The 20,858-nt window shown below is 41.6% G+C and overlaps 1 protein-coding gene across 7 annotated transcripts in view; it reads right to left on the reverse strand.

Annotated features, from left to right (window-relative positions):
• Positions 1-20,858, reverse strand: part of KCNIP1 (potassium voltage-gated channel interacting protein 1) — a 295,262-nt gene that overhangs the window by 90,545 nt on the left and 183,859 nt on the right. The window contains exon 1 of one of the 7 annotated variants that reach the window (XM_017738174.1): positions 15,648-15,735. The exons of 5 other annotated variants lie outside the window; for them this stretch is intronic. The gene's annotated coding sequence lies outside the window, so the exon portion shown is untranslated. Of the gene's footprint in view, positions 1-4,957; positions 4,982-15,647; positions 15,736-20,858 lie in introns of those variants that run through there. One more of the 7 variants, XM_017738171.1, reaches the window with a different exon arrangement.

The raw sequence follows: 20,858 nt of genomic DNA on the forward strand, positions 1-20,858 counted from the left end.
TTGCCTGCTTTTGCATAATATGCTGGATGGACTAACATCTGTCCTGACTGCTCTAGCTAGAAACAAGGGGCAACATGATCACCCAGGGCACTGGCAGCATATGGGCAGTTCTGTACCTCCCTACTGACTGAAAAGCATGGAAAAGGGAAGTGTGAAAAATGAAGGAAAGGGCCTTGGAATTCTTTTAAAAAGGAGCCTGGATGAATAGGACAAAAAGGAACCCGTGCCAGAGCCTTCAGGCTCCATTTCACAGTACCGTGCTGACAACTGCTCGGGCGGGCTGGTCAAGCTCAGTGGCTGGCAGTCACAGCAGCCCACGTTCCTTAACTCAGCCTCTAATTGTCACGCTCTGCAGGTACTGTGCTTCCAGAGACCCAGTTATTTCCAAACTCCTTCCACAGAGGTGACTCATCAGGAATGAAACCCTCCCAAAAGATCCAAAGGAGGAAAGGACAGTGCTGATGCCTGGTGCTCTTGGACTGTCCCCAGAACTCACAATCCAGCTGCACCTTGTGCCTGCTGGACATCTCAGCCTCACTCTGTAATTTATGATAGCCCAAGCAAGGAGCATGATCACAACATGGGACTAAGTACAGTATTTTAGGTTTGTCTTTTGGGAGGAAAGAAGGAAAGAACACTCACTACTGATTAAAATGCCTGCTTGGCATTTGTGCTGACAAAATCCATTTGGGTTTATCTCATTATCGTGTTAGGCCTTCAGCTACAATTTCCCCTTTGGTCTTCTCTGACAGGTGAAGCAGGTTAGCCACATTTAGATCTCTTCTCCCTCCACTCTCTGATCTACCTAATGGATTCCAGATGATGTGTAAGCAACAGACCTTACCTCTCCCAAGAGGTCAGTTCCAGAATTACCAGATCCTCTCACCCTCCTTGCTGTTGTCCTCTACCTCGGATGATGTAAACTGAAGCTGATAAAAATCCTGACTTGCCTGCCAGAATAAAAGTAACCCTTTTGCTTGATACAGAAGAAGACCAGGAATGTCAGCAGTGTGCCAGTGAGAGAAACCAATTCTACCCAGTCACTGTGATACAAGACAACACTGAAAAATTTATTTGGAAGACAGAATTTTTACCCTGTTTTCAGAAGTTCTCTTATCTCACATTGTAGTAGGAATCAGAGAAAGACTTAATTCTTTCCCATCCTGCTCTGTCTACAGGCATGCTCCTCCCCACCTGAAAGAACAGGTACATTCTTCTGCCCTAACCTGCTTTCCTGCCTTTTTCATCTTGACAGTCTATTAGGAATTATGCACTAAGACAGAATCTTACTTTGTCACTTTCCACATCTGAAGTAAGCATGTGTGCACTGATTACAAGAAAAGTGCAGCACTAACTATATTCACCTGGAAAGCATCAAGCACTTTCAGTGGAAAGATTTTTCAAGTGTGATAAGCAGAGATGTAAAATATCCAGCTGATATTACAAACGAAGAGTCATGTAAGATTAGTGGAAAAAATTAGGATCCTGATTCTCTGTTACACCCACCAAGTCTCCTGTGACAATCTCTCATCCAGCTTCTAAGGTGTGAATTAGATGATCACTATGATGAGCCTGTCAGCAGTGGCAGAAGGAAGAGAGAAGTTTATTACATGCACAGCAGTACATAATAGCACACACTGCTAGCAGATTCTTACAGTTTACAGCCTGCTGATCTAGTACCTTTCCATGTAAAAGTTCCAAGTATTTTATGGTCAAAGTTAAGCTTGGAGGAAAATTGATCCAGTCATTACTTTTAACTCCATTTTACTTGTGAATAAATTGAGTATGTAGAAAAAAAGACATTCCATCTGTCTGAGCACCATCTTGAAGACATGAGAGGAAAACCTCTTGCACACTCCTGTCACAGTTAGAATGTAGAAAACCACAGCAGATGGTACCAAATAAGTTTATTTCTGTTCAGAAGGTCCCTGTCCTTTGGTTATTCTGTGCTCACAAAAATGGCACAGTCCTATTGGCTCACATGAGTGCATAGAAGTGATTTGTAGGCCAGAGCTTGTCTGTAGGTACTAAATGCTTTCTATTGAGTTTATCAGCCAGTCAAAAAAGCCAAGAAAGTGCAAGAATGTAAAAATCCCAAAGCTAGAACAGGAAGCTGAGTACTTGCTCATCACGAGTCCACATTGAAGCATACACCCCCAAAGTATGTTCATCAATGACAGCTGAAACCCAGCTGAGGGCAGCGAGAGTCAAGGACTTGAACTCCAGCACCAGGATCTCCTTTTAGTGACTGTGGTCTTCCAGAGAGCACATTTATTATCATGACTGGCTGGAAGGGTACAGAATTTCAAGAAGTTTTGCCTGTTTCTTTCCATGGTAATTTGAGTCCTCTTCCTCCACTTAAAAATGTATAGATTTTATAGTCTATTTTTTAAAGTCACTTTGAAAGTCTCTCTGTAGAAAGTATTGATGAGTTTGAATGATAATTACAGTGGTTTCAATGCACAGTTTGTTAGCAGTGTAGTTTTGTAAGCTGTTCAGTATAAACAAACTCCACAACAGTTTGGGGGAACTGAAACCACAGATAGGAGTTATCTGGGCCAAAGGCAAGGTCCAGCTATTCCGGCTATTGCTTGCTAGCACTCCATATGCTGTGCTTGAGGTTGAGCACACACCTTTCTACAGCTCTATGTTTAACTCAATACCTGCTTTCTCTTTGCTCAATGAAGTCTGGCAACAGAAATTTGTTTCTTCCTAGGATAACGCATGCTTGTGGAATTTATACTGTACTGACAGTGTAGATTCCTATGGAGCATCGTACTAAGTTCTACAGCATTATGCAGTGCTATTAAAAATAATGGAAGTTACAAGTAGTTAAAATTTTTTCTCACTAGAATATTAAGTATAATTTCTTTGTATAATAAACAACATGTGAACGTTAAGAACTAACCTATTGTAATAAACAGTCAATAGTCTCTGCTGGAAATTATTGAGAGACAACCTCATTCAAGTCATCTTACCATTACAGCAAAGCAAGCAGCAGATCTCACAAGGACCAGGGCTTCATTAAGTATGTGTATGCTGTTCTTACACAAGGGTGGACATGGAAGAAGCAACTGTAATGAAGCCATAATTGTATACATGTTCCAACTACAGAGTCTGAATGCCAGCTTCACCTGAAGTTCTAACATATTACTGTGAAGTTAACCACATCCCTTTTTCAGTATAATTCACAGTATTTTAATGTAAATTTCATCAGAAATACAACTAGACATTATGACGATTTGCTCTGAATTATTCAAATATTCCCAAACTTTCCCTCTTCTTAGGACTCAGCAATGTGCCACTCCCCCCTCATGACATGAGTACAGCTCACAGGTACACTGGAGACTGGGCGCTGGGAAGGAGCAGCTACCCAAACCCACGAACTGCCCTCTCCTAAAGCTTCCTTCTTCAGTGCTCTATTCTTTTTACACCAAGTTGTTAAATAGAATCTGCCCTTAGAATGCATTCAGACAGACAATAAAAGGATTAAAAAAATCCAGGTACCCAGATGGACCAATTAATAATGGACTTTGCTAGAGCTGGAGACAGGAAATTACCTGTACATCAGGCACCATCTAACACTCTCTGTGATAGGAGCACACAGACATCTGAAGACTCACAAAAGACAGACTAAATGGATTTTTCTATTGTCACTCTGTCTTGCTTGCACCATTTGATTATTTCAATAGCCCTGGAAAAGTTAGAGCTGGTATGTAAAGCAATTGCTAAGCAATCTGCATTACTGCCTCAGCTTCAAAATCAAAAGCTTTGCATCAATCATCACCACATACCTCTTAATTTACCCAAACATAAAAGTAAGGAAAAATGCTCAAAGCAGCAGGAAGTAGGAAAAGCAAACACATGCATGAGAACTAAAAGCACACAATCAATGAACCAAAAGTTTTGTAACTTTTCCCTCCATTTATAGTACTTGCGGCTAGTCTCCAAGATTCTTCGAACCTTGTACCAAATGTTGTCATGTAATTAATATGAGGCCAGCAAACTCACCTCTTCCAGGCTGTCATAAGCTCTGAAGCAGAAAGGAATAATTGTTCTGTATCTGTGGTAGCTGAAGGTTATTTTAACACCTGCGTGTTTCTTGCTTACCATGAAAAAGGACCCTCAAGTTTCTAAAAAAAGCAGCTGTTCAATATTCAAGAATATTTAGGCACACTGTAAATCTACTCTCCCTATTAAAAAATGAGAATCTGCTCAGACATGCTTTGATTTATAAAGCTCACTGTCTAAAATCCATCCCTTCTGCTTATATTTAATATTTGCGTGCTTCTACATGAATTACATTGTTTATAAAAACAGGGAGGTACCAAGATTTAAGATATCTTTAGCAGTCAGCTCCCTCAAACTATATTCTACAAAGCATATTTACATTTCAATCAGCAATGTTTTCCAAAAACATACATAAGAATAGAAAGCAAGACCAAACAGATCTGTTAAAGGTAAATATTCTGAAAAAGGGCTGAATTGATTACGACAGAAACATTCATCTAAATAAGTTCAGTAAGGTTTTTGGATTTCCTGTTAATAATAGCCAATAGCTAAAAATAAACCATGAAATTTCTAGAAATTAAAACAAATTGAGAGGATATAATGATAAACTTGCTAAAATTTAAACCTTTCATTCAGAGCTTTGGGATGTGACCTGCAGTTTACTAAAGCACATAAATCTGTATTGAAGTTCTTGAAACAACCTTAAACATAAACAAAGAATGGTTTAAGATTGTCACATTTATTTTCAGAGTTGCAATGAGAGCTACAATACTATATAGACATTTAAATACATTTCATTTGCCTAAAGAAAGCATATAATGTTATTTCAGTTACCTTTCAGCTCCCCTGATACTCAAACGCTGCACATGCACATAGAGATTAAAGTAAAAGCCTCTGCAGCAACTGGCTTTCAGAATAAAATATTTTCTATTTCTTAATATCCTACCTTCAAAGTTGTCTTCTAGGAGACCCAGATGCTCAAGTGCCTTCACAAATCCAACAATTATCACCAGTACAACAATCATTTCAAGTCCCTCCAAGTTCATCTTGAAAAATTATTTATGTAAAAGCATCTTTTCTTAGGGAGCGTCCTGACTTCAGAGTTAGACTTTAATTAAAAAGCCGTCCTAGTCCAAGACATGCCACACAACCAGATAAATACAAAGCTAAAGAAGCCCAGAATATCCGCACCACAAAACATTTCCATTGACAGCCAGATGAACACAGGAATGTAAGGAAGTCAAATCTTACCATGTCTGCATCACTTGCCTGCATGGATACAGATGTTTCAGTCTCTAAGGCAACAGAATATACAGTAACCACTGTGTTTAGCATTTCCTCTCTGACACAGCCAAAATCCACCAGATCTGTTCGATATCTAGTAAAATTTTTCACTCTGAATTACAGCTTCAGAGGGATCTTATACTTTAACAACACAGAGGAAGAAGTCCAACTACTTTCTTTGCTTGATAGTGAAGTTCATAAAACTCAAAGCAAAAACATTTCATTAAGAAGATGCCCAATTTCTGTATTTTGCCTGGAATACAGGTACAAAAGGTTAGCTATTTGTTCAAGCAGCTTGTTTTCCCACACTGCAAACATTTACAGGAATCTAGTAAAATCTGAAATATTATAAGAACAGGCTTGTCAGACAGAAATCAGATTAAGTTTGAGGGATCTATGAGAAGCAAAAGCCTTTCCCCCCTGCCCCGGGGGTTTTTGTAGATATTAAACAACTGCCCTTGGTGCAGGTCAGCTGCCGTTCCCATGACTGTCCCAGGCGAGGAAAGCCAACAAATGGCACCAAGGACACAGTGTGCCCATGGCCAGCACTGCATGCAGCTGACTGCTCTGGCTCAGGAAGCACTTCCAGGAGCGCCCAGAAACACTGAAATTGCTTCCATGTCCTTGGACATGACAGTTAGGAACAGATTCTCTGAAGGACCTTATTCTGAGCCACCTAATAGCAGCCATTAGCAAGCACTTGTCTGTCCTTCCTACTTACTTTCCCTTAGCTCTCCAGATTTGCAGCCAGACATGCACAGAATTACAAAAAAAACCCTGCATCCTTTTGAAAATAAGGCCACTTTTTCTGGTAAATTTTGATTACTTGGTCTGCAATGACTGAGAATTCTGTGCACAACATCAAGTACCACACTCATCACTGTTTTAACTTATTTTGGGACAATCTAACCTGGAAAGATAGATTAGATAGATAGATAGATAGATAGATAGATGCGTGTAAAAGTAAAAACTTACATTGCTATTATAATTATTAAACTACTGCATTAATAATACTGTTCTGAAAGCCTGAAATCCAGCTTGCTGTTTCAGTTACTGGTTTTTTTAACTGTTTGTGTACTTCTATCTTCAGCTGATGCTTTATGTTGATGTCTCCCAGGACACTCCTGTCCCAGTACATTAAGCACTGAGATGATGCTCTGAGTTCAAGGCTGTCTCTGTGATGAGAGTGCACCGTCCTGAGCTGCACAGTGGACCCTGTGTTGCTGTTCACAGTAGAACCAGTTCCACAGATTCTTTTGAAAGCTGTAATTGGTTTTCTTAATGACTTCTCCAAAGCTTTGCTGTGTAGCAGGGTGTCCCTAAAGACCTGAGTGAAGCTGTTTTCTGTATGAGTATTCCAATATATTAATACTTATTAATATTTTAGAAGTATCAATTCCTTATCAATATCATTAGCATCAATGACATCCACAGCTTTTCTCAGGTACCCCCCATTCAAAAATAAAACTTATACTTTTCTCTTCATTATTGAACTCCACTTGAGGATCTCACAGCTGTTACCGGAATTCTCCTTGAGCCTAAACACTCCTGAGAGGAGGTTAAGAATTTACTGAAATATCTAATCCAATTACCATGGAAATTAAACCACCTTTGGGACAGTCCAGACATAAGTTACTATAATTTAGAGCAATAAACAATGGTTGAGTACAGAAAGCAAAAGAAACAAACACTACCTGATGGAAATGGACTGGGACAGAGGGTAAAAAGAAGAAAGTAACAATATTAATTTTGGTCAGGTTTAAAATCTTTGCTCCTACCAAAAATGAAATGAGCTGGGTGATGCCAATAAGCATTGAAAATTAATTTTATTTCTGTGTGGGAAAGGGAATTTCTCACAGTCCAGCTCACTTGTACCTCTTTTCTGGTTTGCTGCTGCTCTCAGCTGATCTACCAACATAACCAATTAAGAAATACATAATTTCTTTTTCTTGTTAAAAGATCTATTTTGTAGAAAATAAAAATGTTCCACAGAAATTGATATATTTTTTTCTTTTTTTTAAGAAAGCTGCATTTCCATAGCAGCCCAGCTGTTTGACATGCCAAGGCATCCTCCCTTCCTCAGAAGGATGGAGTACCTTTCCTATGAGGAAAGGCTGAGAGAATTGGGATTGTCCATCCTAGAAAAGAAAAGGCTTCAGAGACCTGATCGTGGCCTTCCAGAGCCTGAAGGGAACTTACACAAAAGATGGGGCAAGACTATTTACAAGAGCCTGGAGTTACAGGACAAAGAGGGAATGGGTTCAAATTGAGAGTAGGTTTAGATTAGATATCAGGAAAAAATTCTTTACTGTGAGGCTGGGGAGGCCCTGGCACAGGGTGCCCAGAGAAGCTGTGGCTGCCCCTGGATCACTGAGAGTGTCCAAGGCCAGGTTGGACATTGGAGTTTGGAGCACCCTGGGATAGTGGAAGGTGTCCCCGCCCACAGCAGGGAGTCTGGAACTAAATGACCTTTAAAGTCCCCTTCCAACACAAACCATTCTATAGTTCTGTGCTTCTCCCTGCTTGGATTCAAAAGCCGAAGTCCAAGTTCTGCTTTATCCCAAGTGGAGCAGAGAGATGCCCTAGCTCTGCGCACAGGTCCAGTCAGGGGGCCTCTCCCACCCCCAGAAAGCAGAGAAGGGACTCTGCCTTCCCCTTACGACACTTCTGTTACTGAGTTATTGGTTGCTCTGCACCCTAATTCCTGGAAGCTACATGAGGTTTCCTCTTTTTTCAAACAAAAAAGAGCAATTTTTTTAACCTAGAGCACTTCCCAGCTGTTCTCTGACCAGCCCAATCCACCAGTAAAGTGTCTTTGGGGAGAGACAGGGATAGAGAGAGAAGAGAACCTACTCAAATAAACTCCAATCAAAACTTATTTAGCCTGGGCAAGCTGACAGAACAAAGCTGCAGGCTGTGTGTTTCCTGCTCGTTACCTTCTCACAGCAATAGATCATATTTGTAACAAACTCTCAATATAATTTTCAGTTGTTCTTTTTTGAGTCTGAGCAATTCACTGTGCAGGAAACCGCTCCTGTCAACAAAGAAACACAGGAGTGTTCTGGGAGGAAAATCTCCACCTACCATTATCCATGACTATGCAATTCAGCCATGCACATGCAAAGCAGCAGGGGCACTGCTGCCCATATTCCTCCTCTCTGTCCAAGGAGGAAGGCTGGGTGCCTGGCATACTCTGACACTGGGTAAAGTTTGAACTGGTGCAGAACTGGGCATCAAGATGCCTCTGGCAGGTCATATGTTGGGCAAAATGCTGGGGACCACACAGATAAATGGCTCATGCCAGTGTCATCACCTCACTTGTGAGAAATACCTCCCTTCTGCTCCCAGCAAACAAGGAGAGATCTCAAAGTGAACTCCCATATGCATCAGAAAATGGGAATCACGATAGCAATAGGGAAAGCACCATGACAGTCTCTATTTGTTAGTTAAATTTTCCTGTACAGCTACCCTTAAGGGCACATCTAAGATTTGGCCCCACAGTGTCTGTTCACAGTGCAGATGAACTGTTCCTCTCATTTCTACCCATCATTTTGCCCCACACAAACCTCCTGGTTTTTGATCTTTTTCTTTAAACCTTGGAAACTGGACCAAACCCAAAGAAGAGAAGATGACCTGTTTGGCACCACAGCAGCACTTTGATGAGGGCAGCAACTGACAGCAAAGCCCCTGAGATTGCCCTGCTCTGATCAAGCCCAACCATTCCTGATGGCCTTCAAGAATTAACTTCAGCAACAACTGGAAACAAGGAGATCACTGCAGAAACCCCCCCAGCACTCTTAGGGACGCACCAGGGATGGCAGCAGCACAGCAGGACTGCAGACCTTCCTTCTGCTCCCTGGCCCTTCACTGTACACCAAAATTAAAAGGACAGTGCCAGCTGCCATGGGAGACTTTTTGAAAGTCAGGGAATTACACAACTGAACAGCTAATTCAGGATAGGGATTCCCAAGCTAGTCCATATTCTTCTGGTCTTCAGTTCTTACATTGCTTTGCCCTATCTAGACAGTAACCAGGCTCTCAGCTGAGTTTTGTTGCAGCAGACGCTGGCTGAGCCATCATTTTATTAATAGCATGATTACAGTATAAATATTTTATTCCATGGTGTGTGTAGGAGGATTCATTATGCCTTGGATTCTTTGTGCACGCATCCTTTTTAAATACAGCTCTGTTAAGGCAAATGTGTCAGTTCCAGCTCTTTCAATATTTTCTTTAATGTTCTCAGTATTTTCTCAATTGCTGATAATGATTAATTTCAGGCCAATTTATTTAATGAATAAAATTCACACAGAGCAATATAATTCTTTTCTAATTGGGTCATGCAAAAGGATGTAGTAAGAATTTAATGCAAATGGGAATTAAGTCTTCAAAAAAAGAGTTGTCATCTTCCTGCTTTATGCAGGGTATAACCAAACAGTACAGTCAGGATTTGCTAGGTGTCCCAGGCAGTATTTTCAGATTTCAGTGTTTCACAGATAAACTTTCCCAGACTTTTGTTTTTTGTAAGTCTCCTAGTCATATCCTTAAACAATAGTGTAATTTAAATTTTTTTTCAGGCTACTAACCACATTCTTAATATAACACTATCAGCAGTGTTCAGTGAATCAATCCAGGGACAACCATCAGAGCAAATGACAAAATACAATTTTAACAAGCAAGCTCCATCCCAGCAAAGGCAGTGCAGAACACCTGCAAGGGGTGTGTCAGTTTTTCCAACCCCCAAGGTCAGCTAGCACTTCCACTCTAATCCTTTATTTGTACAGTTCTGATTTCAGAAGCAATGTGGACTTTCTCAGTTTAAATAAATGATAAAATAATAAATTAAGATATATCCAGTAGAGATTTAATTTTCAGGTAAATGTTGAGAAGAAATTCCAGCTTGTGTCACTGACAAAAAAAGATGATTTGATTATGGTTCAGTGATACCAGCGATCTCGAAAGTGATTATTCCACATTTTCCAAAGTAATAGTTAACATCTGTAGTAAACTTCTAGTTACACCATGGCCCATGTTTTAAAGAGGCTGTTTACAGCTGCACTGGAAACACAAGTGTGCTGGCTTGGCTTCCTGCACCTGCAGCAAAGCAGCACCAAGGGCTGCTGGGGAGGAAAAGCAGGGAGGCAACAGCAGCAGCAGCAGCTAATGCTTTGTAACACCGTGCATGAACCATTTCCATGGTGCAGCTGTGTCATGGACCCAGGGGACAGTGGAGAATGGGATGCACGGTGCGATGAAGCATTTGACTAACATGATTGTGCCTGTCCTGGAAGAGCCGCCAACAGAAAACAAAACTCCCAAATCACTCCTCAGTATTCTCCCAACCATCCAATGCCATTCTGCTCTCATGGATTTAGCAAGGACAGATACCAGGCACGGAAAGCAGCTGAAACTCTAACACTGGAACAAGTTAATGTGTAAAGGTGACACAAAAGGTGCCTCCTTGTGTAAAAACCTGTCATTTCAGACAGAGCATGAAATTTGGGTTAAAACTGTGCAGCCAGCATAAGCGTGTACAGCTGTCAGGGATACACCTGCAAATAACTGCTTGAGCATTCTCATCCCTTTCCTGAAACTTCAGTCATTTGGCTGTACCACACTCACAGAGCTTTAGAGAAGCCTCAGCTCCCCTAGCTGAATGACAATGCAGAGTGCCCTAGACACCCAACACAGCCAATCTCTGCTGCAAAAAGGAGATAGAGGGTGCTAATGGCAAGAGAAAAATTCCAACATAGTGCAGAGAAGAGCAGGGGAAAAATAAAGGAAGTTTTTAGAATTTTAGTGAAATTTTAGTCTGAAGAATTTTTCCTCTGAGACAACACAGAGGCACCACTGGATTGACCTCAACAAGCCATATGTGATAACCAAGGAAGGAAACATCTTGCATTTTCTACATTTTACATAAATTAGTCCCAATTTATGATTATCATGTAGGAAACCATGTCAAGAAGCTTCCTTGAAGAAAAAAAGCCCTATCTTAGCACAACAGATAGACTTGCAAAAAAATCAAGGTCAGTTTTAATCTTTAACCTTATTAAGTGAAGCTCTCATGTTTCTGTTCTCATTTTAGAAAATGAACAGCCCAGAGAGGATGCCCTTGCCTTGCAGCTGGAACACATGTCAGGCTCTGTGGCCACTGGAGCACCATGTCTGCCAAGAGCTGCAGGGACATTGCCATGTGCTCATCCCAAGTATAGCTTAGAGCTTGGCCACTATGTCTGACTTGCCATTAATTTTTAAAATTACTTTCAAGATTCTAGTTATAATGAGGAAAAAACCATAAAGACAAAATCACATTCAAAAGGAAAAATTAGAATTATGCCTGAAGACAAAGCATCTTGCTAACTCTCCCACACAATGTATTCAATTCTCAGCCAGAAGTGTCCTCTAGACCAAAGGAGCTGCTTTTTGTAGCATAAAGACCCAAGTCCATTCTTGTGGTTGGCCAGGGCAGCCTCTGTTTGCAGCTATGGCTGCAGTGCCGGGGGTCAGTTCTGCTGCTCTCCTGCCATTCTCCGTCCGCAGCTATTGGCATGTGCAGCAAACACTGAGCCTGTGGGCTCAGGCCACCATGGCACAGCTTCTCCTCCCTCCCACCCTCATACGAGGTAACTCCAGCTCAGTAATGCATGTATGGTAGGGCAGGAGGGGACTCCTTCCCACCAGCACCAACTCTGCTGCACGAGCCCTGGGGGCACCAGGGACTGGACACCCACTCAGCTCTCTGGTTAAGTTCCAAGGTCTCCTCCATTCCTGAGAGGGATGTATGCAAACTTATCCCTCTCAAAGGGTTAATGAGAACCAAGACTTTGTCTACAATGTCACCATTAAGAGTAGCAGAACTAGGGTCTGAAACAAAGCTTCCAAATCTACTGCAACTCCCCACCGCTTCAATTTTATCAGAGAATTCAAAATCCCTCTTGAAGGAACCACACCTTATACTTGATCACTGCTCTCTAAAATAACAACTTTAGTCCCTATCATGTCAGATAATGTACATTAAAAGCTTCAGAACTACATTGGTTGTGAAGCAGCCTTTTGAAAAGACGTATCTTGCGTCTGAAGGCAGTCTGTTGCGTTAGCAGATATCTGTCACAGCCCAGACAAAGCACTTAAGAAATGAAGATGCAATATGCTGCTTGCCAAGTAGACTGCACTGATGAAAGCTACCTGGCTTGTCTCGTGTATGGAAGCACTCTTACAGCATTTTCTGTAAGACTTGCTGAGTAAGAAAACTGTTTCAGACTTATTGGTGAATTTTTACTTTCTTCCTTTCTCTTTGTAGAAATTAGAGTTGTAAATTCAGCTATTCACAAGATTCTGAAGTATGCCTTCTGTGGTCCAGCAAGTCACCAAAATTCACATCTTGGGCTCACCTACCATGCAGTTTTTGCTCCATCATGGTCCCGAGCAGTTTTCAGCGAGACTGAAACTGAGATCCTGTATATCTGCAGGAATGACAAGATTGCATCCACAAGGCTGCTAGAGGAGACTCGTAGAGATATAATAAAACTAAAAAAATATTTATAACTTGACTCAGGAAAAAGTGTTAACTGTCTACTTATATTTAAAGGGCATAAATACCAAGGAGGGAGAGGAATTGTGGAGGTTTACAAAGCATACCTGAAAATCATGGAATGAAGCAGGGCCAAAGGAAAGTCCAGGTCTGATCATGATTTGTATGTGCAGGCAAGATTCACACTTAGACCCCCAGAATCTCTCTGCTGGAGTACTCTGGGTCTGAGTTAACAAAGACTTCCTGAAATACTGGCTGAAATTGGCACTCACTGATGAAGAGCATCAACAATGCATTTCACTGAGATCATTTGCTCTCTGAGAGCAGTTTCAAAGCACTGACCCGTCCCTTCTTGTCTTGTCCCAGGCTGTGACAGACGTGCTTTGAAATATGGAAACATCAATGGAGATGCTTTCCTACAGATGCCTGTAGGAAACCCAGGGGAATGAAAGGCCTCGCTCCATGCAATACATATCAACACGTATCTCTGCAGCAGGGCAATCTGAATGTGCTGTTTGGTCTTTGTCAGTACAGATTAGTGGATGCCATGTGGTCCTGATAACAGCAACACCTGGTCTCTATGAACATTGAACGAAAAGTGTGCAAACAGAGTAACCAACTATATTTTATATATACTTTACAGAAGAACTGTAGCTGGGCGGACACCTCCAAGAAGACAGCAGAAACGTGAAGGGATGTTGAGCCCCAGGACCACTGAGGTACCCAGTTTTCAGGTTCACTACTTCAAACAAGGGGGAACTATGTAATGTTACTCAATTTCCTAGAATTCCTCCTCAACAAAGAAACATTCCTTTTAAAACACAAACAATAACATTTATTGATTCAAAACACACAACAGAAACAGAAAGATTTATAAAGACAAGGTGACAGGAAAGGCAAAACAATGAAATTTCATTTTCTCATCTCTAAAAGCAAATTCAACAGACTTTAGAGACCTGGCAAACATCCAACCACTGTGTAACACAACAAAAATCAACACAGGAGATGGAATCACTTTTCTAACTTCGCTTTTGTGCCCACAGTTTTTCCTGGTGATACATTTAGCTTTAAACTCCCTCACTCCCTCATGAATTGATTAATTCTTAACTAATTCAAAATAAAATTTCAAAGCTCCCAAAGCACTAGATGGCCTCAACCCTTTAGAGGTCCTAATAACTTACAAGTTGGCCAAGTGCCACTCCATGGTCTTGACTAAATTATTAAAAGGCTGTAAACTCAAAGTAAAATATACTCCTGAATTTCATCAGCCAAGGTTTAATACTTTCATACATTGTGCTTATATTTAAAAGACTTATCAAGAAATAAACTTGCCTGAAGAATGTAGATAAATGCATAAGGCTCACTGATGCTTTTCAGCTCAGATCAAATATAACACAAAAAAATTGCTTTGGGGCAACCATCTCTGAGATACAGAGACAGACATCCAGAAGATCTAGAAAAATTATACAGAATTAGGAAATCATGTTTTGTCATGACAAGTGCATCACAGTGGCAATCTATTCCCATACTAAACTGTCAATGGCTCTAACAAACAAGGAGAGATAAAATATCACAGACATACATAGAGAAAAATTATTAAGATCTGCACACTGTGATAAGATTGAGAGAGGGCTACAGGAAGAAACAAGTTACTGATGAGAAACTGGAACACACAAGTTAATACAGTGCCATGGGTTGGGGCAGAGGCATCCTTTCTTAAGGGCCTTCTGCTTAAGAAGAGAAAAATGTAAATGGATTGAATTGCGGGGTTGAAGTCAGCTGGGATCCAGCTGAAAGCAGGCAAAAGATGCTGATGTTGTACATGCATGAGTCTATCAGAGACAGAAAAATGTACCTGTTGTCTGAGACTTCACAGACAGACTGCCTTACAGCCACACTTCCCAGACACAAGACACACTTTGCTTGGTGTAAAATATTTCTCTTTCCACTGTCAAACATTTTCCCAATAGCAAAATATTGCATTTATTGAGAGCAAAACATTGGTGATCCTAACACTCATAACAGCTTGAGTGGCATCACTGAATTTTGCAGCTATGCTCAGTGTTCTCTGTTTTTGCAGGAAATAACAGGACTGAAGTAGACAGGAGATGGACAGTAATCTGAAAGTTCTCAAAAATCACAGATGTGTATCTACTGGTTGCACGTATGCGAATGTAATTGTTCCTGAAGATAATGGGAGAAGAAAAAAGAGGAAGAAAATTTCAAAGGAATTCATTTTCAGCTCTGAGACAATAAACATGCCACCATCTGAATGGAGCCCACTCATTCCAGTGCTTGGAAGCCTCCAAAAACCCACAGAGCATGGGTTAGGTGTGAAGCAAGGCATGCCAGTCCAGTAACAGCATTTTATTGACTTCTAGCAAGGTCCTACTTCCAGGTGATTAATAAAAGATAATCAGCTCTGAATGATCCACAAAGTAATCTTTTCAGAGTATGACCTATTAACTTGGCCCCATTTAAGTGAAGGTACTGTAGGTTTTATATCTGGAAATCTGTCAAAACTAGAGAACCCATTTAAACGATCAATGAAAAAATAGTATAAAAAGTTGCATTACCATTTAAATGTCAGTAATGCAAATATTTCATATTGTTCCCACCCAGTCCTAGTTTAAGGATGGACTAGAGAAACAGTAGTAATCTGCATAATAGTTCTCAGTGCACATATTTGTTCTGTGACATTCACAGCTGACATAAAGATCCCGTCGTATCTCACAGCCATAGCAGTCTGCAATTACAGTATCCATTGTATTTTAATTTTAACTTAGAGTATTAGAGCTCAAAAAAAAAAAAATACTCTGACCTTGTTAACAGGCTGGGACAGCTTGAAGAAGGCTTACTTTGTTCACTCACATTCCCAAACTGCACAGTTCAAACAGACCAATCCAGACTTACCTGCAAGGAAACAACACACAAATCTGGGGTTACAACTGCAAACTTAATAAAAATCTCCCACTGAGAAGTGCAAATAAATAATGGGTCCCTGAAAAATGTTACAGTACTTAGAATTAAAATAACTATTTGTAGCATGATTAATTATTTATTTAACCTTACTTTTCTTCTAGTCCTTAAATAATTAAAAGGGCTTTTTTTAACCTGATAATTTAATTACAAAAAAGGTTGCACTGCCAAAGGCAAAACATAGTATCTGTTGTCTTTCTTATTACAAAGTACTGTTCCGTCTGTTCATTGAGTCTTGCCCTCCAACCCCAGCTTTTCCTTCCACTGGTACTTTACAATGCAACAGAGTATTGTTTAAAACAACATGACTGCGTGCAAGGCTGAGCAGACTGGAAAAGACAGGGTTTGTAAACTTTTCATTGACCTTTTAAATAGAAGAAAGGTCAAAAGCCAACATCCACATGGGGAACTTCTCTTCCTACCATGGAAGCAAGTACTTGGATCCCAACTATCAGCTGGAGTCAGTTAAGCTTTTATAACGATGCCCTCACATCAGTCTCCCAGCAGTTTTTTTTTACAGAATGAGATTTGGGTGAAAAATATTTGAGTGAAACATTTGTTCCTTTTGCCAAAAACCAGTAAATTTATTAATGGTGGTTTAATAATCATCACTCCAACTCACCAACACCACCAGCTCCGTGCTCCGGCCACCATGAGGCCAGCACAACCCTGTCTTGAGAGCTGTGCTGAGCCACTCATCTCAAGGATGGACCAAAGGTGACACAGATAAATTTATGTTATTCTTTTGCCTTCCCCAACCACCAATCGAGTTTAATTAATGCACTTAAACAATTTGCCACCACACTGGTGATGCAAGAACTGCTTTCAAGAGACAACTGGAAAAGCCGGTTGGAGCATGGTCTGTCAGACAGGTTCCTGGGGCAGAGCTGTGACAGGGAGCACCACTAGACACCCCGACCACCGGACACTGGCCACCAGACACCCCGACCCACATGGGCTGCAGTAAACACTGCTGGAGGGTCCGTCCGGAGTAAGTGACCGGGAAGGAATCTCTAACTTCAGCCTAAAAAGGCTCTTATCCCCACCTAGTGGCACTGGTGCCACTGTCAGGAGGCAAAAGTAAAGAGCCACAGTCAGGCTGCGCCCGGCAATGCCATTCTCTCCAAACTGCGTTTCCGTGCCGCTGTGACAGCACCAGGCTGGTTGGGTGTCCAGCGCTGACGGTCAGTGCAGATCCAGCGGGAATACCCGCACATTCCCGGTGTCCAGAGGCAAGGACGAGCTCAGTGCGCTGTGCAGCAAAGGCGCCCCTGCAGCTCTCACCGCTCCACCCGCACCTGCCCAGGCTGCTGAGGCTCCCAGCCCGGTCCCGGGGGATGGGTTAACGCCGGGAGCCGGCGGGATCCTGCTGCCACCTGCTGTCACCGTGTCACACACACAGGAGCCCCGCACACCGTGCCCTCCTGGCAGCCCGCAAAAGCAGGGAATGAGAATTGCGTGAGGAAAGAAAAAAAAAAAAATGGTGATAACTGTACGACTTTAGGTTAGATTATGAGGAATTCTCCTCCCTTCCTGCTGCATAAATGAACCCAATTTGGGCTTTACTGACTTTGCACATTAACACTCAAAATTTCAAAGGGACTATCTGGGCAACCCTACATTAACATTATTTTGCTGCACAAATAAACTTGGGTCTTCATATGTGGAGCCTGAAAAACCTTATTTTTCTTCCTACAGAAACTTGTACTTGTGGCCCAGCCCTCAACACACACCCCCACCAGTTTGCCTCAGTGGATGACAGCAGAGAGAAACATCAGATGGGCTCGGCATAGTCACAACAGGCAGAAGCCAGAGAGAGGGATAGAGAAGCCAGAGCCAAGGAAGCAGCAGGTAGGGCATCCAAGGGCTCTCTCTTTTAGCTGCTGTTTTATTTCTTTTCCTAGTCTCCAGCCAATGCAAGCCCAGATAATGGCCGGAAAGAACTAAAAGGCAGAATTTAGCCCCACATAGCTCTGGGTGCCACCAAGCAGGAGCAGCCAAGGCTGGCTGGCCTGTGGCTCAGGGAGATGAGCCAAGAGCATCCTTTAAGGCTTGTTTCACACCACAGCCTTGCCAGCCTTAAAGTCTAAGCATTTATAACTTTCATTTAAATAAAGTTAATGCATGTCAAAACATGCATTTATAGTCATAAGCATTCCATCTTATTTGCATTATTGAATTTTTGCCCTTAAAAGTAGCAACAGGCAATGGGCTGCTGAGAGATGATAAGAATGTCACAGTGCCTGTCCCAGCCACAGGACACTTCCTGTACCATGCTGGTCACTGGCAGTTGCAGGATTTAAGTCAATCTTCTTCTAGTGCATACAGAGTAGTGGTCATGGAAGAAAAAGGATTTCGGTGAAAGAAGGGTCTATGGAGAATATACTGACATGTTACAAGTGTTGGTTGATGTGGATGTGTACTGAATCAGGCTGCCAAGAGATGAAAGGATAGCTCTTGAAGATGAGGATGTAGGAAGAAAAGAAATATTTGAAGAGACCATTTGTGTCAGCAGCTGGCAGCACTCCCAAGGTCTCTTTATGGCTTTTGCTCCATGTTCTCTTTTTCCAGCACAGCACTGGAATGACACCCAAATCCAGACTGTTGGAAATATTCATTGGTCCCTTCCTAAGGAGTATCCTGAAGAGTGTTTTTCTCTCCTTTTGAGAGAGCAGAACATTAATAACAAAACATTTATAAGAATTTAAAACTGCTACCTTAGATATAGATACACAGAGTAATGTGATATTTTAGTGCCCTGCACATGTATATGCAAACTGTGCTTGGCCAGTGCCACAAGCTGCTCTGGCACATGAAAAAGAAGAAGATACCACCCAGACAGTCCATCTCAGGGGGCTCGTGATACACTAGGGACACAGGGATTCACAGTCGATCTTACAGCAACCCCATGAAGTCCTGTTTGATGGCAGCTACCGAACAAATTATCAATCTGGAGATGAGTTTTATTATTCCACGTGGTTAATCCCATTCAAAAAAGCATTCAAGCATATGGGTATTCCCATGTGTATTCTGAGTGCTCAAGTATACACTTAGCTTCTAGCTATGAGACGTAAGCACATGCCTAATTACTGATTTGAGAAAGGTCTGGAGATGCTGCAATGATGGATAACAGAAAACTGAGTGAAAGTAAGATCTTCCTAAAAGTGAGTGGTTAAATTGCAAGAGCTACAGCTTTTGTAACTGTTAGGGCAAAACATTTTTTAGACTACCCATCCGTAAGTTCTATTCCAAGCAAAACCACACAGCTCCCAGATTTGTGGTTTTAAAGCTGTCCTTAATATGACTTTCATTCAACTAACCCAACATACAAACTAATTCTTTTCATCTTCTTTTTCATCTTCTTACCCTTTCCTTACCCCAGGGAAACTCCTCTTCCTTGGATTGAGATGGTGGATAGGGGAGAAGAAGGAGGGACTACACCAAAGGCAATTCCCTACAAACACAGTGAAATCCAATTGAACTGTGCCTGCAACACCATTGCTGTATCAACATCAATGCTGCAGTACAGAATGCTTCTTAAAAGCATGAAGGTGCATCTGGGGAGCTGTGGAGATGGGATCCCTCAGGTCTTCAGCTGACCAAAGAGCAGCTGGGCAAGGCCAGAGCTATGACTCTTACTTTTCTTTCACTCAGTCCTTTTCTCAATATAGATGGTAACAATTGCTTTTACATGAGACTCAATATGACTTTCTGTTACAGGTTTTAAAGGTACATTTTCTATAATCATTCTCAGACATTTTCAACAACTGAGGAGACTCCAGTCACAAAGACAAGGAACAAAAACTAGTTACCTGACGCTTTTCATGTTCTTTTTGAAAAAATATTTTTATAAGAAACATTAAAACCCCAGAAAAAAAACCAAAATAACCCCCTGACTTTTTCTTTTATCCACGCACCAAACACAGCTCAATCTACAGTGATGTTTGTGCTTCTGAGAACCTGGGAAATTCTCCTCTGAGTATATTGCTCCCTTGGTTTTGTGTCACAGTTAAAGAAGTTTTAATAAGCAGCCTGAGATCTTTTACCACCATTTTATCATTTCCTGTGTTATCACAGGCTGTTGACACAGCAGCTGATAATCTTAACACTTAAGACTGAGAGAGGCATCTTTATAGAGACTTATAGGAACTAACGGATCTTCAGTGAATTCATTTTCACTTTGCGTTTTCTACAACCCCAAAGACCAACCCCATTTCACGCTCTTGAGCAGCTCAGATGCTGTAAAGTGTTCTGTCATAAGAGCATCAAGGTGAGAAAAAGTATTAGAACTCCTCTTGAGGATGTACATGTACAAAGTTCAGGAGTTTGCAGTAAATGAAAATTTTCTGGGGGTTTAATTTCCATTTTTTATCTCAAGTTACTGTGTAGTAGCTGAATCATTCCCTGATTTTAAGTATTCATGTCAGTAAGATTACTTTACAACACTCTGTAGATACAATTCAAGTGACCAAACACCAACGCCATCCCAGTGCTCCTCACTCGTGACTGGGTGTAGGGCACTCAGTATCCTTTTTCCCAAGGACCCCACAGCATCCTGACCCTGCCCAGCCAAGCCAGCGCATGGCCTCAGGGGGAGCATCACTCTGCCAGGGGTGGAAACTTAGCACAGACCTCTTGCCCTAAAAGGCCATTGCTACGGATGGCTGGATGCAATTAGTGAAAACAACTGCATGTGAAGGAATGTGGAAAACAACTTGCAGCTTCACAAAATGAAGTGACAGCTCTCAAGGACTGACCCCAGAAGTTGCCGGTTGCCACAGGGACAAAATGAGAGAAATGTTCGTGACAGGCAGACAGAGACAGCAGAGGCAGCTGGGCAATAGAATGAGAAAACAGCTGGTCCTCAGCACTCTCAGTTCAACTTCTGTGTGCAAGCTGAGGCCAAAAGATTCTCTCTGCTATTTTGGGAAATACAGCTCACAAGAATGAACCATGCTTCTCAGTGTGACAAAGCACACAATAAAGGGGAGCAACCTGAATATCCTACCTGTGTATTACAGTAGCCCACCCCCAAAGCTGACTCAGGAGTGGA

Source organism: Corvus brachyrhynchos, unplaced genomic scaffold (genome assembly GCF_000691975.1).
Source record: "Corvus brachyrhynchos isolate BGI_N302 unplaced genomic scaffold, ASM69197v1 scaffold616, whole genome shotgun sequence".
Taxonomy (NCBI): Eukaryota; Metazoa; Chordata; class Aves; order Passeriformes; family Corvidae; genus Corvus; species Corvus brachyrhynchos.